At 45.8% G+C, this 23,442-nt stretch overlaps 1 long non-coding RNA gene across 1 annotated transcript; it reads left to right on the top strand.

The window, feature by feature from the left end:
• Positions 1-1,199: 1,199 nt before the first annotated feature.
• On the top strand, positions 1,200-21,460 carry LOC306814637. Its single transcript, XR_013777218.1, has 5 exons — positions 1,200-1,511; positions 11,494-11,567; positions 12,386-12,436; positions 14,283-14,383; positions 21,040-21,460. It is a non-coding gene; the product is annotated as an uncharacterized lncRNA (long non-coding RNA).
• Positions 21,461-23,442: the final 1,982 nt, after the last annotated feature.

Raw genomic sequence — 23,442 nt, 5'->3', positions numbered from 1 at the left:
CCACCACAAACGGGAGCATGGGACTGCTGGGAAGCTCAGAAAGCCCAGCAAAGGTAAGATGTGAGTGGTGCCCTGGGGCAGCCATGCCCTATGTGCTAGCCCCAGTGGGGCTCTGCTGCAGAGGCTCCAGAGAGTGGTGGACACGGGCCAGGAGGGACTCTTGCAGTGAGGTACACTCTGTACTGATTTTCCTGAGGAGCACAGCTTGTCAGGCAAACCAAGGTCTGTGCCAGCACTCCTAAACAGTTAAACATGGAAACTTGCTGTGCGCACTGGCAGCGAGAGCCTCATTTAGCTAAGACATGGAGCCACAAAATGAAGTGATAGAAAACACCACGTGTGATGTGGGCAGCCAGGAGCAGGCACCTTCCTGGGGGAAGCAGTGTGGATGCAGCCTGAGCTGGATGGGCCATGACACATTCATTTGTTCTCCTGCCAGAGGAGAATATGGAGCTAGTTTCCAAGATAATAAGCTGCCCATTCTTGCCTTTGCACCACCAAGATATCATTGGGAGTAATGCAGATCCATCAGATGCTTCAAAAAGGAGGAGCTAGCTTTTCTAGAAACATGCAAAGCAGAATCATGCTCTTCTGTAAGCTGAAAATCACTTGCTATGCTTTTTGTTTTGGTTTGGTTTGGGGTTTTTTTGTTTGGTTGTGGGGGTTTTTTTGTTGGGGTTTTTTGTGTGTTTTTTTGGTTTTATTTTTGGTTTTGTTTTGTTTTGTTGTTTTTTGGTTTTTTGGGGTTTTTTTGGTGTACAGGTGTTAGGAAGTTTGCATGGCTCTTGCTCCCCTGAAGCCTGTGAATTTCAGCACCTCATGAAAATCTTTTGGATGGGTATCTTTGGATAGCCGTCAGACACGGTTGGCATGGAAATAAGTTCTTTCTGTTTTGCCTATCAAATGCCCTATTTGGGCAGTCATTCAAGAGTTTTGAGAGGCTGAATGTCTGGCAGGGTGAACATCTCCTACTCAGTATTTCCCAGGTACCCTTCTGGGACCAGTCTGTTCTGCTGGCTCACAACAGGTGTCACTGGTGTCTGACAAAAGCTCCTACTGAGGGCCCACAGGGTCAGAAAGACCCTGAGGTTTGTGGATAGGAAGTGTCACCTGATCACAAACTTTTAAAAGACAAATTACTATTTGCCACAATAGGAATTCAGCCCTCTTTGCAGCTACTAGTGAAACCTGATGCTTGATAGAAAATTATAGAATACAACAGTCTAGAGGGAATTATTAATTGCTTGCTTTGGAAATGGGGAACTAATTATTTAAATATAATTATCTAATTATTTGCCATAATGTGAACAAAATACATTTGCAAATATCTTCCTTTACTTCAATAAGCAATGTGAAAAGAAGTATTGTTTATTTTCTTTTTGCTTTGTTGCAGACAGAACCACATTGTCCCAGACAATGGCTTTTTCTAACTCACACTTAAGCATGGGATGGAGAGGGGACAGGTTATTTTGGCCAAATTGTAGAGTCAAGCTGTAAATTTCCTAGTGCAGGTGAGAGAAATTTCTTGGTGTTCTTTGTTGGCAGTGTTCTTCATGTTTCATCCAAATACGGGTATTTAAAACTCTAACAAATTGCAGTGACGATGCCCTGCAATTTACTAACCGATTCCCTGTCCCAAGACATGCTCCGCGCTGCAGTCCTTGCAGAGCACTTTACTCGTGGTCAGACAATGCATCAGCCAAGGAGGGAGACAAAGGGGAGCAAAGGGTGTTGGGAGCTAGTGCATGGGAGCAGTGGGGTAAGACTGGGAACACATGAAGGAGGGGAAAGAGGAGGAGAAGTACCGTGGAAAAGCAAGGAATGTGGAGAGGAAGGGTTGGGGGTGGAGCTGGAAGAGTATTTGCTGGAACACTAGTCGGGAGGTTTGTTTTGCGGAGAGAATCTTGTACGGGTAGACAGAAAAAAGCTCATCTAAGTTTCGCCTCCTCTGGGTCTCGGTCTGGAATCAAAGACTCTCAGCATCACTGAGAGCAAAAAAACATGAAAAGTAATGTCACAGCTTTCTAGGACTGGTCTGCACGGACCACAAAAAAGTGCTTTTTTGGTCCTTATTTTTTTCTTTAAACCAAGGAAAATCACTGTATTACTGAGCATTATTAAACAAAACACTTGTTGCCCTTCCCTGGAAACTGCAGCTTGAGTACACTTTGCATGACTCTACTCGATCAACAAAAATAAGCCGTTTCAGTAGGTTAAGACACCCAGCCCTTTTGTGTGCCAAGTTTCTGACTCTTCCTCGGGGTTTTCTGGGGAAGCCCGTAGCGACAAAGCAGGTCAGAGGTGGAGCTGGGGAGCAAAGACATGGGATCAGAGCCTGCAGCAGGGATTGCGGGGAGAGACAAAGGCACGGCCACAACGTGGCCCTGCGGCTGGAGACAAAACCCCCGGCTCGAAAATAGCTCCCAGATAAAGCTGAGTGGCATTTCGGGCTCTTTCCTGGCCTTGGGTGCAGCCAGGTGGATGCTCAGGCTGGGGGGGTGCGCGTCAAGCAGTGATCGAGGGAAGAGAAGTTGCACTAAAAAGACACAAAAGGCGCAGCGCTGTGTGCGAGCGGTGTGCCCGAGTGCAGCGCTGATGTTAAACCACGCCTGGCAGTAGGGTGAGCTGTACCTCTGCCGCGGTGCGTTCAGCCCGCGGGGGTTGAGCTGATGGGGGATCCCTAGGACTCAGCGCTACCCCGCCGTAATTCCATGCCTGAGGGATGTAAATAGTCTTTATTTGAAAAACAAAGTGTAAAGTGGGGATAGTTCGAGCTTATTGGCACTGGCTGACAAAATCTGAATACTTTTACAAAGAGGCCCTGTTTTTTTTCCCCCAGGCCCCTTTGTTCTCATTGCCTCTCTCTGACCCTTTAGCAATCACCATGGTAATTACCAAGTAATGCCCTATTTACAAGTACCTTCCGAAATCTGCTGGAGTTTTGCTTGAGCCTGTAACAAAAATGTCTCTCCCCAATGAAAAAAATGGGTTATTTCTCAAATTCAGGCTTTTTTTAAACAAGACTGAAAAGGCAGTGAATAGCTGGCATCCTGCTGAAGTTAACAGATCTGTGGGGATTTACACTAGATAAGCATCTGCCCAGCATTAGCCTGAGGCAATACCTCTAAGCAAAAGTGTGTAGGTCGTGGTAATCTGGTAAGAAATGAGTGTTTTTAAGTTTTGTGCTGCTAATAAAAATTGGCAGTGCACTGCATGTATTTCTGAGACAGCAAAAAGTTTCAGAAATCGCTGATTTTGGACAGTCTTACTTGTTTTGTGACCAGTTTGTAGTTCTCTTGTGAAGACTATCCTATGGGACATTTTTCCCAAAGAGATAGTGGGATCTCTGTCTGTCAGGCTTTTTAAAATTTGGCTTGGTCATGGCCCAGAACAAGCTGATCTAACTGGGAGTATAACCATGCTTTAAGTTTTTCTTGGAGAATAAATCTTGTCATTTTTGCAATTCTCTATGTTGCTGTGGTAAAAACAGGCGTTTCTGTCAAATCAGCTCGAGTCAATGAGATAGGAAAGTGATCTTAGAACACAAACACGGGACTTTTCAAAATGCCAGGTGTTCAGGTTTTCTTTCTTCCAGCTGTCTCTGATAGTTTTGCGTACGCAGTTTGGGTATTCATATGCAAATCACAGATTTGCCGACCGTGCTGGACCATTATCAAAAAACGGATCTTCCAAGTGATTTAACAATCACTTCCAGGATCACTTGATGTTTTGGACCTGGAAAGGGAAGCAGACTGGCATCATTTTGAGATTCCCTCCCCTTTTTTGCGAGACAATGCAATATTTGCTGTGTGAGAGTGGCCTGGTTTTGGCTGGGATCGAGTTAATTTTTTCAATGGTGTGAAAACGGTGTGAAAAAGTAGTACGGGGCTATGTTTTGGATTTGCGCTGAAATAAGTGTTGGTAACACAGGAATGTCTTTGTTGCTGCTGAGCGGGGCTTACACAGAGCCCAAGCCTTTGCCGGACCAGAGAGGGGGCTGGGGGTGCACACGGAGTTGGGAGGCACATAGCCTGGATATCTGATCCCAACTGACTCAAGGGATATCCCATGGCATATGGTGTCATGCTCAGTGTAAAAAGCTGGGGGAAGAAGGAGGAGGCGGGGGGAGGTTCGGAGGGATGGCGCTTGTCTGCCCAAGTCACCATGAGGCGTGATGGGGCCCTGCTGTCCTGGAGATGGCTGAGCACCTGCCTGCCGTGGGAAACGGTGAATTAATTCCTTGTTTTGCTTTGCTTGTGTGTGTGGCTTTTGCTTTACCTATTAAACCGTCTCTGTCTCGGTTTTCTTGGTTTTGCTCTTCCAGTTCTCCCCCCTATCCCACCGGGGGGAGTGAGTGAGCAGCTGCAGGGGTTGCAGGCTGGGGTTAAACCACAACAGAGTGTGTGTCTCTATTACTTAAAAAAACAGAGAACAAGGGAGAGGTGGAAAATTAAATGTGGAAATAATTTTTTAAAATAATTTTTCTTCCTGTAAGAAGTGTTTATTTTGATGTGAACATAAGAAAAAGTCTGAGGACAGGGACAGGCTAAGATCTGCTTCTAGTAAGTGAGCAGAAGACCTCTGGTCTGGACAGGGTGCTAAACACAGGAGGTACAGGACTGACATCTGCAGTCAGCAGAGAGAGGGGGCCTCCTGAGGTGCCTCCACCCTAAAGGCAGGACAGCACAGCTGGGCTGAGTGCAGCCTCCCCGATGCTCAGAGAGCAAAACCATGTGCACCCCATGGGCAGCACGTGGTGCCCCCATTCCTTCCTGGGGACCCTCGTAGGTCATTCTCGGGACACTCCCCTGGGGTCTGGAGCAAACCAACACCCCTCCGTGGACAGTGCCGAGAGGGAACAACCCAAAGGACCGGGGCATTGGTGCATCCCCTTGGCTGGAGCTGCCAGCCCAGTCCTGTCAGTGACACTGTGCCGTGCTGAGGGCTCGGCTGCAGTGGAGAGATGGGGTGGTTTTTGCTGGTTCAGTGCAAATAGCTGAGCACTGAAGGTAATTTCTTTCATTCACTTCTTACACATCCTGAATGGGGCGTGTCAAGTTTTTTCTCCTCAGAACTAGTCTGGGCAACACTGAAAGAGGAGTTGAAAAATCAGAGCTAATCCTGCAGGAATGACTCATTCTGGCATAGGATTTGCAGAGCAAGATGAGAAGTTCAGGTAAAACAAAGGGAAATGGAGGTTGTAGTAAAACTCTGTGGTTTGGAGCATGACAATTAAATTGCTACGAAGTTGAAGTTGGAAACCCCCTCCCAACAAATTGCTGAATTCAAAACCTTGGCAATGTCTAGAGCAAGTCAATATTCAAGCACGCTAAGAAACTAAGGCTCTTTCCCATGGGACCTGTAGGTTGGATTGCTAATTACCATGGGTCTGGAAAACAATTACTATTATTTCATTATTATTTTTAATTAAACACAAATAAAGCAATGGCTGTCCTTTCAAAGTTGGACTTTGAAATATTTTATGCATTTTTTTTAGCCAGGATTACACTGGCCAAGTCCAAACAGAGAAGCACTGGAATTTTGACAAAGGTTTAAGGTAATTTTCAACCAGATTTCTCCAGCAAGAACGGTAGAGTAGTTGGGGTGAAAACACAAGCCCAGCCTAAATATCTGGGCATAGGACAGGAAGGTTGGATTTCTAAAAGCTATAGTAGACATAAAAATAACTTCCCTCTGCATCCTTTCACAAGTATTTTAACAACTTTAGCTTGCTTTCTTCACCTAGTATCTTTGCAGACACTTCCACCAAATTGCAGATCAGTAGCTCAAGAGACCTCCAGGGTGTGGATTGCAGAAAGTAATTTTTCCATTATTATTTATAGCATTTCACCTTGTAAAATAAAAATGTTGTTGTGTTACAGCAAGGACCTAAAGCATCAGGCAGTCAAAGAGAGGAAGATACTTTTCCATCCCAGCCTCTGCCACTTGTTAGCAGAGATGAGACACTTGCAGGAGAGTTGTATTTAGATGAGGATAAAAACTAAGTTTTAAAGGAAGATACTTCTGAAATACCCAGAACATTGGCAGGAGTGTGGCAGCTTTTCAGTAGATGCAAGTCCTGTTCTACAAGATGGGAGAAAACCAGCTGACCTTTCTGGACAGACCAGCTGAGACCTGCTTGACCTCTGGGTGGTTATGCCCGGCAGGCAGTGAAACACCGGGGTCCCTGTGGCAGCAGCAGTTTGTGTCTTGCTGCTCTTTAAACTTCGCTGCGGGCACATCTGAGCTGCAAAAAGGTCTCTGGCAGCAGCAAACGGGACGGGGCTCGCTAGAGCTGTGAATCCATGCATGGCCTGGTGGGGCTGGGCCGGGCTCAGGCCAGTCCAACTCAGGCCCGGCTGTGCCTCTGGCCGGGCCTCTGGCACAGCTTGGGGCTGCTGTGCATGCCGGCGGCACATTCTCCCGAGGATTAGACCTGCAAGGAATGTGGTGCCGGAGGAATGTCCTCCCACCGTAACCTGAAACCCTCGGTCTGATACAGCCTGAAAAAAAGGGTGGGTTTTGGCAGCTCCGACAGCGCCATGACCCCTGAGTCTGAAGGCGGGAGATACAGAGAGCCTGGACTGGAGCAGTGTCCTTGCATGCTGCATGGTAGGGGTGGAAGCAGCATCCCCCGAGAGCAGAGGAGCTCAGGTGAAGGCACTGTTGGCAGGCTTGGACTCCTCTCCTAGTACATTCTGCCAGTTTCTGTGGCCAATTTCTGTCTCTGTAGTCCTCTGCCACTACAGATTGAGCTGGGCAGTGGTTATGGGGAAATGGGTTTTTTCATCAATGCTCTGGAGCTTGAGTATTCTCTCCCCTCCCTCTTACATCCAGCTGCTTGGCACAGCTGTCAGCATAGATGCTGTGGAACCATCTCTGTGGCATCAGGAGGTGTGTGCTGCTGTGTACCCTTTCCTACAACACCCCTCTGGCAAAGAGGGTGTAACTGTGGCCAGGAAAGCCATGCTAGTTCACATTGCTGTTCTAAGGCCATCTGGCAAATCCAAAATAAATCTCAGTCCACATACAATGCTCACTCCAACTGATTCCCTCACAGAGTTCAGCCTCTCCCCACGTTGCTTGCTCCAGAGACTGACCACAGTTGTCTTTCTGGTCCCAAGCTTCTCTAGCACCAGGCATCACACAGCTTGCAGGGCAGTCAGATGGGGCTGCCTCACCTCCCCACCGAGTGAGGGGTGTTTCAGCACTGCATGAGTCTCCAGGGCCAGGGCTGGGTGTGGAAAGAAGCGTATCTCGTGCGGCTGCTGTGCACAAAGCTGCTTTCCAATGAGCTCATGGCAGGGTCAGCGCCAGAACGAGGGCAAACAGAGCGTAAAGAGGGTTTGCACCCACATGCTGGCCCCATGCAACCTGCGTTTGGTAACTGGGACTTAACTCCTGATAAATTCCAGGTTATTGCTCAACCTCCTTGTTGGGGCAGGAGCTGTGTGCACTAGGTGAAGGCATTTGGCCTCATGCAGGTACACAGCAATATCTTTTCTGGCACCTCTGCTTTGATTTTTTTTCCTTCTCCTTGCCTGGAGGAGCTGCCAGACCCCTCTGCGATGACTGGGGATCCTCTCCCCTTATGGGCAGTTCACCACATTCCTGGCAGCACCCAGCTTTGCCAGTGGCTAACCCAGAAGATAGCTTGTCCTGCTGCATGAAGCAGAGACTTAGGAACTAGTCCAGCATTTAATATGCTGGGACCCTAAATCTCAGAGCTTCCCTTTACTCCTGCTTGATGTAGCCATATGAGATCTCCAAGCTGCCCAGCTCCTGTCTGGGAAGCTAAACACCAAGGCAAAATCCCAGCTAATTGTTTAGAGATCCTACGAGATAGAAAGCTGCAGGCTTGGCTCATTTGTGTGAGTCCACCTCCAGTCCTTCTGCATTGCAAAGACCTGGGGGCAGGTGAGCCTGCAGAAGGAGCTGGGAAGAGAAGAAAGGAAACACTGAGGGCACAGAAAAGCCACAGCAGACTCTATCATGGATGGATAGCAGAAACTGTGGTTCTCCTTTCCTTGAAATACAGACAGAAGTTGTTGCACATGGCCGTGTGCTCTGGGATCACCCTGCCCCTTGAGCAGTGAGGTTAGACCATGTGGCCCACTGTGGTCCCTTCCAACCTGACCTGTGCTGTGAATTTGGAATACCAACCAGCACAGGTGGGCCTGGGACTTGCTAGTGACAGGAGCAGCTGGACTGAGCTGCCTCCTTACATCCCCTTACATCCGTGAATCAGGGAAAATGGATTCCCTTGTCTTTCCCCTAGATGGTCTGCAATTGGGCAGGTTCTAGGTGAGAAACATCTGAATCCAAACCTCACCACTGATTCATTACCACTCAGGCCCTTAGAATGTTCCTGCACAGCGGACTTTTCTCCCAGAACCTTTCCCAGCCTTCTAGGCATTGAGCTGTGCCTAGATGGCACAGTGCCGGAGGAAGACACAGTACTTTCCTAAATGGTGCCTGAGGTTCTTCTCTTTTTTTTTTTTCTTTTTTTTTTTTTTTTTTTTTTCATCATATTCCATTTTTTTTATTTTTTTTTTCCTTCATTTGTTTGTTTTGGAAGCCTAGAGCACTTTCAGGAGAGGTCACTTAGGGAGAGAGGCCGCAGAAAGACATTTCTTTCTGGTTTTATTCTGAGTCAGAGTAGGAGGTTTGGTGCAGAGGTTTATGAAAGGACTTGGGATGTATGCCTGCTGCTCAAATAACTCTCTTGGTCCAGTGATGGAAGCACATGGAGCTTGTGGGCATGTCACTGCTCCCAGGCAGCTATAACTCTGTGCTATGGTGCAGGGCAGCTCTTGGGCAGACCGAGAGCACATTACCAATATTTGAAGTCCTGGAGCTGAGGTGGGAAAGACCAGCTGCTCCCAGTGCTCAGAGCAAGTTCACTGGGGGTGCCTGGCACCTGCAGCCCACAGGCATCTCCCCCCACACCTGCAGGAAAAGCACAGGAAGACACTTGGGTTGCCAGGGCTGCTGGCCTTGTGGGTAGCTGGGATTGATGGCAGGTCCTGTGGGCCCTGGGGTCCATGTGGACCCAGGGCAGAGGGGGCTGACCAGATCAGCAGCAGCACCAAGAAATGCACACCACTGTGCAAAAGGATGAGTCCAGCAACAGTTCAGCTCTTGGCATTTAGCAAGCATGGGGGTCAGCAGCTAGCACTGCTCTGTGCACTCACAGATCACAGTGGCACTGATGGCAGGTGCTCAGTCCCTGAAGTGGCTGGAGGAGTACAGGAGTGGCTGTTCTGCATTGGCCATCACCATCCTCCTGACCAGGCAGGCCAGTGTCCACAGCAGAGGAGCCAGATCACTCCACCATGGGCTGTACTGTGCGCTGCTCTGGGCCTGGAGGAACTCCTGCCTCTTTCTGGCAGGACCTCCAGTCATAGTCAAAATAGCAAGGGCTCTGAGGGGTCACCTGGCAGTCACAGCTGCCCCTGCCAGAAGAGATGCATTGTGCCTAGCTTGCTCAAAGGACTTGTGGAGTTCTGTAAATGAAACCGCCAGTGCATGAAATATGTAAATACTCCTCTGAGCAATGATGCTGACCCTTGGTCCCTCTTTCTGGCCCACTGATCTTTAAATAGCTTAGCCTTAATGGAAGGGGGTCTGACACCACCTCCTTATGCCCTCCCACTAAGAGGGCAACTTGTAGCCTGGAGGAGAGGAATTGCTCTGTGAAGGGGGGAAGGTGGGAAGGATTGTCTGTGGGCAGAGAAGGAGTTGGCATGGGGGCCCAGTGCATGGGTTTAGGAGTGCTGGGTTTAGGAGTGAGAATGCTCTCCCTTTAGGAGGCAGACCAGGAGTACCCTGGGGAGAGGGTTGTCCGTGGAAATTTCCACTGCAGACGTGTTCTTGGGCTCTCCATTGCCCATGTCTGCTCACACCAGGAGTACCTCGGGCACCCTGTGCCTCAACAGCTGCAGGGGAAAAGGCCTGGTTTAGGGCTGGGCTGGGCTTTGACAGGGGAATGTATGCACAGATCAACGCCTGAGCTTCGTAGGCTGCGCTCAGGCTACATTACTGGCAAGCTGCTGAGTAACTTCTGGGTAACATGAAACAATATTTCCCAAACCAGCCCTGCCCATGATTCATCAGAAGAGCTCTTATCTTCATCGTTCAAAAGCTTTTGTCATTTTAACGAAGAAACAACTTCCTGCTGGCTGGATGGGCGATTACCCAACACAAACTGCAGATATTCAAAGGGAAGGGCCTGTGATCCATTAGTTGGCTAAGGGCTATTCTTCAACCCAGGAGCCAGGATAATCCTAGGTGGGAACATCCACAAAGGGGTCAGCTGTTAAAGGAATTTAAGTGCCTTTACATTGGCATCCAGAGTCCTGCTGGGAAGCTGAACCCTATGGAAGACCTCCCGTGACCTTTTTCACAAGTCTTGGGGGAAGGCTTCTAAATCACTGAGGCACGTCTGAAGGCTTCGCTCTCTGTTTTCTCCATCACTGGGCTTTCAAACAATTGCATCCTTGTCACACATTTGTCAAAGAGAAAGAGGGAGATGAAGAAAGAAATTTCAATAGTCTCAGGGCTTTGCTTACGGCTGTGTTAATGCTGAATAGCACGCGGAGGTGGAAGGGATATCCTGAACAATGTCTGGTCTCCAGGCAGAATCCGTTTCCCATGACAGTGCCTTTCTGAAGCAGGAATGCCAGCATGAAGCAAAACTTGTTAAAGTAGTAAAAGAAGAGGTCTCTATTGTGTCCTGTGTGACAGAATAATCCTCCCTCAAGAGCAGACTGCTGTCTTTTTCCCTCCCATCTGTGAATTTTGGCTTCAGTCAACTTCGTGATTTTCACAAGGTATAAAATTAAAATCCTACCCCTTAAAAGCAACCAGCCAACCTTGCAAGATCTTCCCACAGACATGCCCATAACTGTGAACGTAGTTTTCCTGTACTGACTCTAAAATGTCTGACTGCATTAACCTGAAATAAGGTTTCCTGTTAGGAGCTGCATTTGATAAGAAGAAGCAAACGTTTTTGTTATCTCCATCCATTCCACTGGTTAAACGTAATTTCCCTTTCTCAGTGCTTTATTCACAGGTTTTCGCTGTGTTGCTCAATTTTCTCCTTAAATTTATCCTAATTTTTCTCTTTAAAGCTTTCCTTTCTGAAATATCTGTGAAAACTAGCAGACAATTATTTAGACTTACCAAATGAGCAAAGGTATCTTCCTCCTGTTTTTTGAGCTCCTTGTGCCCTGTACTTGTCCCACATTTATGTTTTGTGTTTGTACCCTGGCTAATGTGTCTCATCTCACAGCTCAGCCTCTTAAGGGTTGTATTAATGATTAATCACAAGCATCATCAGGATTGTCAGTATGTCTATACAGGAGCTGAATATAGCACACTAAAATGAAGCAAGGCCTTAGCTGGGAAGCAGGGCTCTTCCTTCTCCGTGTTTTATTTCAAAAAGCTACTGATTGTCATGTTCTTTCCACTTATCTTCTTTTTTAATTCCAGCAATACTCATTGGAGGCTGTTCATAGTATGCCTGTAATTCTGGTGCCAGTGTTGGTGGGACCTTCACGTTGTTGGTAAGTGCTATCCAGATTTGGCTCTGCCACCTGGGGCTTAAGGGACTTGTTATGGTCTCTGCACACAAGCAAAACAATTCCTCCTAAACTTCAAAGTTACACATCTCCAAATCTGATAACAACTCTGCACTGTTTGCTTAGGGATTTCTTATATTTTTAAAACAGTAGTCTGTCAGCAAGCACTAAGACTGTTGATCTTGGTTACTAGTTCATCAGTAATTTAATTATGTAGTCTTCAGATTCAGACTGGCTCTTTCTGGAAGGTGTGCTCTAGCTGAAGCAGGTGGGTTTGGTAATCCAGTACCACAGTCAAAACTGGTCCTTTTAGCACCACATATAGGAATGCTCATAAACAGCCCCCTTGCTGTACACAGGAGCACCATGATGTCAGACAAGCAGGGAGTTTCCAGATGCATGCCTCGGACTGTAAAGGTGTGCTTTGGTGGGAAACTAAATTATTTCTTGAATTTGATCCAAACTGACAAACAGCTTTAATTGAAAAGAGGGGAGTAAAAGTTCCTGGAAGTAGAAACAACACATTTTTACATTTTCTGAAGTAATTCCTTTGCTTTCTTGTTTCATGACAAGCTTTCAGTTTGAAACTGACCCTGAACTGTTTTGTTTGTTTAGTTGTTTTTGCTTTTTTTTTTTTTTTTTTGATTAATGAAAAAACCCACAACTCTCTGAAAGGAAGGGGAAGGTTTCCTTTTGGTCCAAATGAAGTGAAATAAATAGTCTGGCTCACCTGCTGCCTTGCACAGTCAGAAAGTTGCCCTCCCTAGATATTTGCATGCTGAGAATAAGTGTTCTCTTCACAGGGAGAAGAGAGTTCAGGAGAAGCAGGGTGAGGTGGGTGCACCTCCTCTCAGGTAGGGTGTTGTAAAAACTGTTCTTCAAAAACTCTTTAGTTGCCAATTCCTTCAAAATGTGGAGGGATGTGGTTTCTGGTCATAATCCCACCACCATTGTACTCTTGCTACAAGTGGGCTGGTCTATTAGTAATGAAGAGTCCATCCATGATCCTCTCTTAATTTAGAGCTGCTCAGAGAGGAACACCCACTCCCATGGCTCGCCTGTGGGCTGAAGTGGTTCCACTGAATCTTTCTTATGCATTTCAGTGAGTCCCTTCTCTCCAAAAATTGCTGACAGTGGTGCATCCTCCATGTGTGGGAAGTGAGGCACAACACAGTGTGTCTGTATAGATACTGGTCCACTTGTGCTTCCATCAGCTGTAAACTTTACAAGAAACAGCAGCTTCTCCTACGTAGATCTTTGGCTACTTTACGTTGGAGCAAGTACCAAGAACAGATGTCTGCTGGATCTGTGTCAGGAATAGTCAGAAAAAGAACTTTCCACAGAGTTATTTTTTATCAGTTGCTTGCTTTTTAATCCATGTGACAAGTAGATCACAGATCTTCAAGGGATACTTATTAGGCACTTAAAATGAGATTAAGTAGACTGGTAATGCCATTTGGTTGCTATAATTATCATCCTCCTATTTACATTGTACCTTTAGCTGAAGTTTGGGCAGGACTGATGAGAAACCAGGATCACTCACGGGTGTAAGTTTGTGTTAGTCATATTTCCCTGATTTCTGCATGGCTGCTTCAGATTTCGGATGGGAGCCAAGTGGTAAGATGATGAAACTTAGTGTTGCTTCCTCCAGCCCAGGCTCTCTTACACAGTCAAGATGTTTCAGCACTTTTGGGACGGTCCATACATCATTGGGGCTGTTGTAGGTCTTCATGTGTGATCTCCTGGATACTTCACTGCACTATCTATGGTTCCTGCAGTTTCTTTTCAAAGGGTGGGGAGCCCATGTGCCTCTGAGGAGTATGCTGTGGGGAAAAGAGCAGATAGCAGTTGCTTGGCTCAGTTTATGTGAGTAAAAAGACATGCATTGTGATAGAAGAGATGTCAAATAGAATCTTCTTAACAGAGTTAGCCCACTTTTACAACAATGTCAGGTGATGAGATGAAAAGTGCAGTACTGAAACTTAGTTATAGCTCATAATTTCTTTCATGCTAAGGCAGTGTTATTTGAAAGGAGATTGGGTTGCAGTGCATGGACACAGTCCCTATGCTGCTGTCCTAAGTGTGAACATCAATGGGAGTTCAGTTTGAGAGGGAGTTCCTAAAATCAGTGGGCCTATGGCACTTGGAACAGAACAAGACTGGAGCCAAGCTCCACTTTGTTAGCCCTGGATTTAATAGATAGGTACAGTTGTCCTCAAAATTTGTCCAGAAAAGTTTGCATTTGGATACAGAGGCCTTGACTGGAAAAACTGAGATGTCTGACAGAGAGTGTTATCAGCAAGCAGAAGGAATGAATGCACATGCATGGGGGTGTGTGCATAAATTTTCCATTTGCATAAGGATGGTTGGCAAAGGCTCTCTGGGCTCTAGAAGGAGAGAAGTCCGAAAGCTCAGATGACATTTGCTGGAAAGAAGAGAGAGGAACTTGTGGGCAGGTCTCAGTCACATGTAGTGTATTTAGCTTGTCATCATTTCTGGTGTGTTTTGGTTGTGAGGGAAGAAATCCTGGGCAGCAGAAGGCAGCTTGTGCTTGTGATACCAGACAAAAGGGAAAGACAGCTAATGTACTGAAGTACTTGTAGGTGGGTCATCACCCCTAAATATGCCTTGGTGAAACAATCTGTTTGATATACTTTGTAGCAGCAAGGAGTACTTTGTGCATTTGTGCCACTGTGCCAGGAGAGTCCACAGAAAGAAACAGGCAGCAAATCTGCAGTGACCAGCCAGAGCAGCAGCCTGGGATAAGACAGCATCCAGCCCTGAGGACTCTGGGAAAACAGGTGAGGAGAGCTTGGAGTTACTACACTTCAGGAGAGGACTTGTTACTCATTGTGTTCTGTCTCTCTGTTGTCCATTTCCTTTATCTCTTGTGGGACATGGTGCCATAAAGACTTCTGAGTTCAATATCCCCGAGACAGAAGCTAGCATAACATCAAGAGTCCTAAAATCTGATTTTTGTCGATGCTGTTGCAAGCGAGAGTTGCCAGCTGCCAGATGCTCCAGACACTCAAGAAAGGCACTGGGCTAGGACTGACTGCTGCAAGAGAGCGTTTTGTAAGCCTCCCTGGGAAAGTGTTTTGATGCCCATTCTCCTCCAGTGTTGTATCACCTGTGTCTGTTGCCCCCAGGAAACCACAAAATCATCCTCAAACTCCTTTCCTCCAGTTTCTGTCTCACAGGGCTGAGATCGAACATGTTTCAACTCAATATCCTGCAACTTTGCCTGGCTTCCCTCCCAAGGAAAAGGTGTGAAACAGACATTTAGAAAGATCCAGGAAATGCTCAGGCAGAGAGGGAGTAATCCATCACTTTGCTGAAAGGGGAGTTCCTCTCAAAAATGGTAAATCTTTTGTTAAAAGATAAACTTCAGGTGTGGGGTTTTTTGTTAAAAATAGTTGAGAAGTTCTGTGAAGAATTTGTTTTAACACTGCACAAATTTCCAACATTTACAGCTGGAAAACAAATGCTTAAGGACTAATTAAAGTGAAAAAAAAAAATAAATCTTCCAGTGAAGCTTGAATTCAGCCTTCCACACTCATGGAGAGCCACTTCCCAGTGGACTAAATTAGTTGTAACTGGGTACTGCCAGATGACATACCAATGGTGCTGTGCTCTGCAGTTTTACAGGGACAGCTCACACACAATTCTGCGTGGGGGGATCCTTGCCTGAGCTGTTCCTCCAGCTTGCTGGTGACTCACAGGCATGCAAGACAAAATTGAGAAATATGCTGCCAGTGACAGCCCTTGTTACCTGCAGACCATGTCCATAAGTCTTCAGAGCCTACCTTGATCATCCCAGCCATGCTTGACCTCTCACTTGTCTGTTTACCTCCATCCTTCCAGAGGTGTACAGCAATGCTAGCGCTGGCTAAAGCCTTACCTTTTCCCCTTCTGGGCTTCTCTTCCAGGAAAAAAGATTGCCCCCAGTTCCTCCTTGAGGGGGCAAAGAAAGCCAGGCCCATCTGCTAGTGTCTTTCACACCACATAAGCCCAGGAGGAGGCCATCTCTGCCCTGAAGCTGTGGGCTCAGGGCCTTATTAAACAGAGGAACAAAAGCACACGTGTATCCCAAGGTTTCATACTCAGTCAGTCAGTTCAGAAAACAGCTTCTACCTGTGCTCTCTGCAGCAGAGAAAACCTACATAGGTTTCCTGATTTTCATTCCATATGCAGCCTGTAGTGCAGCATCCTGCTGCAAGCTCAGCGGATCATTTCCAAGTCAATGGAAACTTCCAGCTGAGCCGTGCTCAGCAACTTCACTGCTGCCTTTCCTGCTCTGCAGAGCCCTTGTTTGTGTTCTTCATGCCTCTTCTCACCTGCACAGAGCATGTAGAACTCACCAGCACCTGAGATCTAAAGCTGTTTTGGCTGCTGTGTCATGGCTGTTCCTCCAAAGATCAGTGATGTCGGCTTTGCTCTGTAGAAATCAAACACCACTAGTGTGCATAACATAATGTTTTAACATACAGCCATGAGGCACCTGTGGTGAAAGGCTTAGCTCTGCTTTCTGAGGTCTTTGTAACAGTCATTGGGGGGATCACAGGAAGGACAGTGAAGGAGGAGTGTGCAGCATTTCTGTCCTCAGCAGGAAACATGTACATACCTATATCCTTACGTCTTCCCAAGGTCCAGCCTCTGTCCTCTTACACAGTCCTGTGCCACATATTGTTGCTGCTCGTGGGATGGAGAGATGCCTCAGAAAGATTGCTGTGGGATTCCTTGAAAAATTGCAGAAAGGTTTACATCTGATGGTCTTAAGCCAAACTGCCTCATCAAAGCAGTGCTCACGAAAGCTAGGTCATGTTGCCCAGGGCCTTACCCTGTCTGCCTGGAGAATCTCTAAGGAGAGAGATGTCACCACCTCTCTGATGCCCCAGACCTGCACTGCTGTCATACAAAAGAGGTTTTCTTCATTATGTTCAATGAGAATTTTCCCTGCTGCAACCTGTGCCTATTGTCTCTTTTTTTCCCCATGGACCTTAACAATACTCCCATGTAACCCTGTGGGACAGTGGACTGGATGACAGCAGCTTTTAGTATCCTTTTGACCTTCTCCTCTCCAGACTGAACAAGCCCAGCACCCTTCTCTTCTGTCTCTTTCTATTTATTAAGCTGTGTATACCCTCTCAGACAACAAAGTATTTTCTTTCATTTTTTGACACTTCTTCCTTGTACAGTTATCTCCTAAATGCCCCTCCCATCGTGGGTCACTCAAGTGCAAAAGGATTGCATCTGACCACTTTCATCAAGAAAGTGAATCACCCTGAAGAAGCAGCCCAGATACCCAGCCAACATCCCACCATCATGATCAATGGAAATATGCTGCAGAGAACTGGTAATTCCCAAAAAGAGCCCACTTAAACTCCCTGTAGGTCTTTTTGGTCTTTCATTTCTGTCCTTCTCAAGCTCCCTTTGCTGGTGCTTAGCTCTGAAGAGACACACTCTCTCAGGGCAGCAGGCTGCATTACCATCCTAAGAACACTCTGTCTCCAGCAGATCCTCTTTGCAGTCTCCACTTGCGTGAGCTGTGGAGTGGTTAAGTGTGGGTTCAAGCCTCCTTGTCACAGCTGGCTAGGCAGGCATTTCACTGGCGACACCGGGTGCATCCTGCTGGAGAGGTGAAGGCCCTTGAGTCGGCTGAAGTGGGAGCACATAGACCTCGGGGACTTCTCTTTTCCACTGTGCTTGACTACAAAATATGCTGTGACCATAGTCACACTCACCTTTTGTCTGTGATACAGTAGGATACCCTGTGTGACACAGCCTTTCCTGAACCACAGAACAACTGCTAAGACTATATTCTGCAACTGCTTCTCCAGGAGGAACCACCAGATATACCCTAGTAAGTGAATAGGAAGATTTAGCTGGTTACAGTGCTTGAGAGCATCTTGTTTCTGCTCAAATCACTAGAAACCTCTGCTCTGCTGCCACATGGATCAGACTTCCAAAGGCCACAGTTCTCCACACTAAGATGCTATAACAAACTATGCTGATGCATCCTAGCAGCCTAGGTACCAGGCCACTAAAGACTGCATGTCAAAAAATTCCAGGTAGATACTGATGCCAGTCTCACATCCAAAAGCTGCCAGACAAATCAATGGGAAAACCTGAGAAAGACATTTTCATGTAAAAATCTTGCCTTTCTCATCACTTTTTTATGCAGGTCACATTTTGTGTTGCTTGATTGTCCAAGGAAAGAAAAGCACCGAACACTCAGTGAGTAGATCTAATGTGAAAAATGGAATTTGGGGTTTGCTTGGATAAAATTGAATAGGGAGACAGACATGCTCTGCAGTTCTTGTGGATGTCAGAGGCAGTTGCTACACATTTCTTGCACATGCTTTAGAAGAGGTGATGCAGAGCTACAATGCATTACAGAGGGACATAACTCTTTTGGCTTCTCTGTTTCCTAGGCTCTGTCCTCTTTTCTGTATTTTTTTTCATTTTGTAACTCCAGGAAAGAAACTTTCTTTGAGAAGGTCTTGAAAACTCAGAAACACGATCTTTCTAAATTTTCCAGTTAAGTATTTACTGTCCCAGACAGAAAATGCTTGATTCATCAGTTGTCTGAATGCCCCCCACCTCAGAGATCTTTCAGCAAACAAATTCCTTCTCATTACTGACTCTGTGGGCATGACTGCTCTCAGAAAACTTGAAAGTCAAGCTGCTCAGGAGTGCTGCCCATACATGTTTGCCTTGTGCACCAGCTTCCCTCTTCAGACTAAATCAGGTACTTTTTGTCTGGTTTGCCTAAACAAGTACAGCCAAGGAACAAATACTGGAGCATTCCTGGGGGTTCAGCCAGGCTAGCCCTGGCTATCTGACACTCATTTCTGTATGATTCCTGTAAACTCCAGATTAACCAGCAACACCTGCATGCTCCTCAGCACCACACAGAGATATCAGAAATGCTTGTATATGTATATTTTATATGTGTACTTGACCTTACTCCTACACCTTGCTTCAGGCTTGTTCTCTTACATGAAGTACAGCTGACATCTGCAAAAAACTACTTTTTAACCCAAGGTCAGGCTGTGGCCTGCCCTGCCTGGGGAATCTGGCATTTTAGGCCTTGAACTTGAGCTGTCTCTGAGAGGCCATGGGGCTAAGCTGGAAGTTGCAAAGGTGGCCATGAAGGGCAAACCATTTCCACTACAGCCTGGACTGGTCCTGTCAGAGCTTCACAGGAAGGAGCACAACCCCACAATGTTCCATGTAGGTCTGGTCACCGTCCCCTGAGCATAACAGGCTAAAGACACTGCATTCAGCAGGAATAAATAACTTTGCAGTGTGCTGGGTGGAGGACATGACTGCAGTGTGATGAGGATATTTAAAATATTGAATGCAAGACCTGAAATCAGTGCAATAGGCTAAAACCACCCATACCCCAGCTAGTGAACTTGTGAGCAGTGAATATGCTGCATCTTAATAGTTTCAGTGAAATTTCAAAAACTGATACCATGTTTTTTCTCTCTTAGCAATTCAGTGTATTTAATTTCTCAGATATTAAGTTGTACTGACATATTTCATAGCATCACAGAGATAGCCTGTGTGTATACTTCTGCTCAAATGATAATGTGGATTCATACTTGATATGATTACTGTGCTGTTGGCTGGCTGGAATAGTCCTTAGGAAAGTTCTGGCCTACTGATTTTGCAGCATTGCTCAACAGTTAATATCTGGAGCTTGTAGCTGTACTGAAAAGCAAATGACAATACTGCAAGGAACTGTGCCTAAGCCAGGCAGATTTCTGTGTAGCTGGTCAGTACTTGGAGCCACAGCATCATGACTTCCATGACCAATGCCTATTGAAGGAATGTATGCAAGAGCATTTTGTCAGTAAAAGGAAAATTAAGGGCAGTGAGAAAGAGAGAAGAAGTCAAACTAATAAAGGAGAGAATGGACATGTAACAGAAAAGTAGCATGCTTTATTTACACATTTGGTCAGTACTGACGTGGGAGGGGGTCAGATGGAGGTGCTGCCAAAGTGCCAGAATGAAATCCTGCCTCTAAGTATTATTCTCTAACCTGTCCAGAGCCCAGATGTCCATCACCAACTGGCCACAAGGTCCTGCACTGCCTACACTACTGCTGCTAATGCCTTGCATGCCAAACAGCACCTCTTTCCCATTTGGGCTCCTGCTGTTCCCTCTTCCACATGGGTGAGGACATGAGCCATAATTGCAGGGACCAGTTCTAGTCTGTATGAACAGACTGGTACATACAGCCATAGAAGCATTACAGTATCATCATAAAAATCTTTGTGTTCTCAGGATGGCCACAATTCTTGTGTATACATCAGGGATGGAAGCAAACATCATTTGTTGGCAGAGATCAGTGCAAGGACATGCAGATAGTGAATGGGTCTGGTGCACCTCATGGAGAGAGGAGAGATGGAAGGAATCAGGCTTTGCTAGCATGGAGAAGGGATGTCTCAGGGAAGCCCTAACTGCAGATTTCCACTGACTTACAGTTACCAACCTTCTCTCAGAAGTTCACAGGGATGTCTTGTTTTAAAAAGCCTTTTTTGACCCTTGTCATAAGTGACAAAAGGGACACATTGCAGCATGGGAAATTCTGTTTGCTCATAAGGAATAAAACAACAGTGGTGCAGCCCTGGGACTGGGCCAAAAGAGGTGGTGGGATGTCCACTGCTGGACATATTCAAAATGCGTCTGGTCAAGGCACTGACCAAGCTGACTTTGTTTTGAAGGCAGTTGAGCTTGGAAAGGGGTATGGGAGCAGAGACCTTCAGATGTGCCTCACCACCTGAATATTTCCATGATTCTATGTGCACAGCCTGCAGCTCCCAGTCATGTGTTAATCATGTCTTAAAAAATAATTTCTGAGTAATACTGAGGATTATTTGCATGACCCTGGGGCTCACTCTTGTGAGTACCAAGTGTAGGACTTGCTTTTAATTGAAGAGCTAAATATACATCAGCAGCCCAACGGGATTACTCAGTCTGCAGCAGTGTCTGTCAAATTGGCATGTGTGCTTTCCATTCATTCCTTTCAGATGCTGCTCTGATACAACATTTTCTGCAACATTGTGTAGCAACATAGAAGAATGATGGAAATAGACAATTTTCCATGTGTTCCTGGTAGGAAGGAAGGTCAGGTCTACTTTCAATGCGTGTTTCAGTTTTGTTTCATGTCAGGCTAGAGAAGTGCTACAAACCAAGTTTTACATCATTGACTCCCTGTTGATCTCTATTATCAAAATGTTTGTATGCACACACAGGAAGCCCTAGTTCACCTTTATTGGTGCTTTATGGTTTCTTGGGAGTGGGTCTTCTCAGCACCTCTGCAACCAGTTTATCTGCATCAGCTTTTATGATCCAAGAAAGGCACTTTAATTTTAAGAAAGCTGGTTTTCTCACTCCTCTGCATTCACATATTTTCCCTTACCCACTCTCACACATGTGTTCACAGGCAAGGAGAAGTCTATGCCAAAGCAATCCGGTCTGGATCACTTGGGATGGCACAGCGGATGAGGGACATGAGGCATCAAGTTTTTCATTGGGTCTCCTGCAGCCCCTATTGGAGGTACCTCTTGGCAAGTTGGTTTTTAGACAGGTCTTGTATACTCTCTAGGATACTGCTGCAGGGGGACAGTGTTGCCTCATACCTCTATTTTCTCTCAGCACATTCCTCCTTGGTTTCGTGAAGTATCAGAAAGAGGCAGGACAGAAGTGTGTTCTGGGCCCTGGCTGTCTTCCTCCTGTTGTCAGTGCATATGGTCTCTTGTTTGTAAGTCACCACCTAATGTCAGCACAGGCCTCCTGGGCATGGCACAAGAAACTGCATTCAGTCAAAGCAAGTTCTCCGTTTCAACTTTTGACCTGCTACAAGAGTCCTTGAAATACAATTAAAGGAGCTCAGAAAAATTCAGATTGAAGGCATCTTCAGATGTCCCTGTTCTAACAATCTGCTTCAAGCATGACTGACCACAAAGCTAGATCAGCTCATCTCCAAAGATGAAACCCTACCATCTCTCTGAACCATGTTCAAGAACTGCACCGTGTTTGTGTGATGATTTCATCTCTGTTTTCTCAAAAATTCTCCTGGATTTAATCCAATTAGGGATGCTGCCTGATCAAGTGCCATGAAGCAGTGGAGAGGCACTTCCTTCCACTGGCTTTCAAGGACCACCCAGGCTCTGGTCAGGCACCAAATTCACATGCCTTGTTGTCCACCAGGACTGCAGCCCTCCTGTCCAGACTCAGGGCCTCACTCACTGGGGATCCTGGCAGCCATGGGTAGGACACATCCTTTGCTCAGGCTGTGCTCCAGGAGGTTCATGGCACTCCATTTCTGCAGCCTACTAAGGCTCCTCTGTAGGGCTGTGTTCCCTTCCAGCTGCTCTCCCAGTGTGAAACAATCCCCAGTTGAACAATCCTGCATCCTACATGTACCTCTTCTATGTTGTTGCTAAAGGTGTTAAAAATATTGGCCTGGTATTAACACCAGAAAAATGGCATGTGTAGCTGTTTGCCAGTTACTCTTACTGATGGACCTCTGTTCTTACACCTGACAGCCCATCCAGTTTTCCACTCATTTAACAGTTCACCTGTGAAATCCATTATTTCATCTGTTTAGCTTCAAAAGTTATTATCAAAAACTCCAAACTAACTTTTGCCAGAAGATTTCCATTCCTAAAACATCCTCATGTGCAAACAGAAACTTTGTTTTTGTCAGTTTGATCCTTTGGTGCTGGCCCAGCCTAGGGATCAGCACATTGGTTTTGTGTCTGCCATCTGAATTATTGTAATTGCCTATTATTGTAATAAATTACACCCACTCATCATTTAATACTGGCACCAGCAAAAGAGGTTTGTCATATGTGAAAACTAGCAGGGAAAGCCATCTTTTGTAAACTCCTAGAGTTAGAAAGCTCATGTATTGTTGATCAGACAATAAAATAGATATTGTGAAGGAAAGGGACTGACAGTTCCCTGTAAACATAGTTTTACTAATTAGAAAAAAAAGAGAAAAACAGCATTTGATGCTTTTATTATCTTGAGATAAAAAGTGAACTACTGGAAGGAGTTACAGGCAGCAAAGAAACATGGCTTTATTTGCAGGTTGGGTGTGCTTTAATCTGACATCCTGACAATGCTGTATGGTGAGTAATACCTAGGATATGTCTGCCAAAGCTCTAGAGCCAAAGCACAGAATTTACCTGTCACTCCAAAAAGGCCCAGATGAATAGCAGGACGCTAATCCCTTGGGCACCACATTGCCTGATGCATCTGTTTGCTACAGGAGGGAGGAGATGATGCTTCCTTTCAGATTGCTACAGGTGTGGAGCTCCCACACACAGAGAAAAATGCAAAGCTGCTAAAGTTTTCTGGTAATGGAAAGTAACATGTTTAAACTCCCGGGACACTTGTAATTCACTGTTTCAGAACTAAAACTTATTCACCTCTCTCCTATGAGGATGACCCCATACCTCCATGCATTTCAAAGTTTGCTTTGCTATGATGAAGTATTAGGTGAGAAGCTTAGACATTGTTTCTCTGCATGTTTCCCTAAAACCTTACCTGTTTTTATAGAAAAAAAAATTAACTGACAAATCCCCAGATAGCTCATATAACTAGTGAACACTGTTGTTAGATCTGAACAAATAAATGCCTTTTCCAAACGATATATATGACAATTTTTATTTTTACTTTACAGGAAATATATCTGGAATTGTTTTTACACCACAATAAAAGTTAAGAGAAGATGCTACCTCTGTATTTGGTCTTTTCTGTAAGTTGTTATTGTGTTCCTAGTGGTGCCTACTGAGCCGGAAATAGCACTTACCCTCTCAATCAGTATTTCAAAGAATCC

Source organism: Erithacus rubecula (assembly GCF_903797595.1).
Source record: "Erithacus rubecula genome assembly, contig: SUPER_Z_unloc_1, whole genome shotgun sequence".
Classification (NCBI taxonomy): Eukaryota; Metazoa; Chordata; class Aves; order Passeriformes; family Muscicapidae; genus Erithacus; species Erithacus rubecula.
This window is presented reverse-complemented; position numbering and strand designations above follow the sequence as displayed.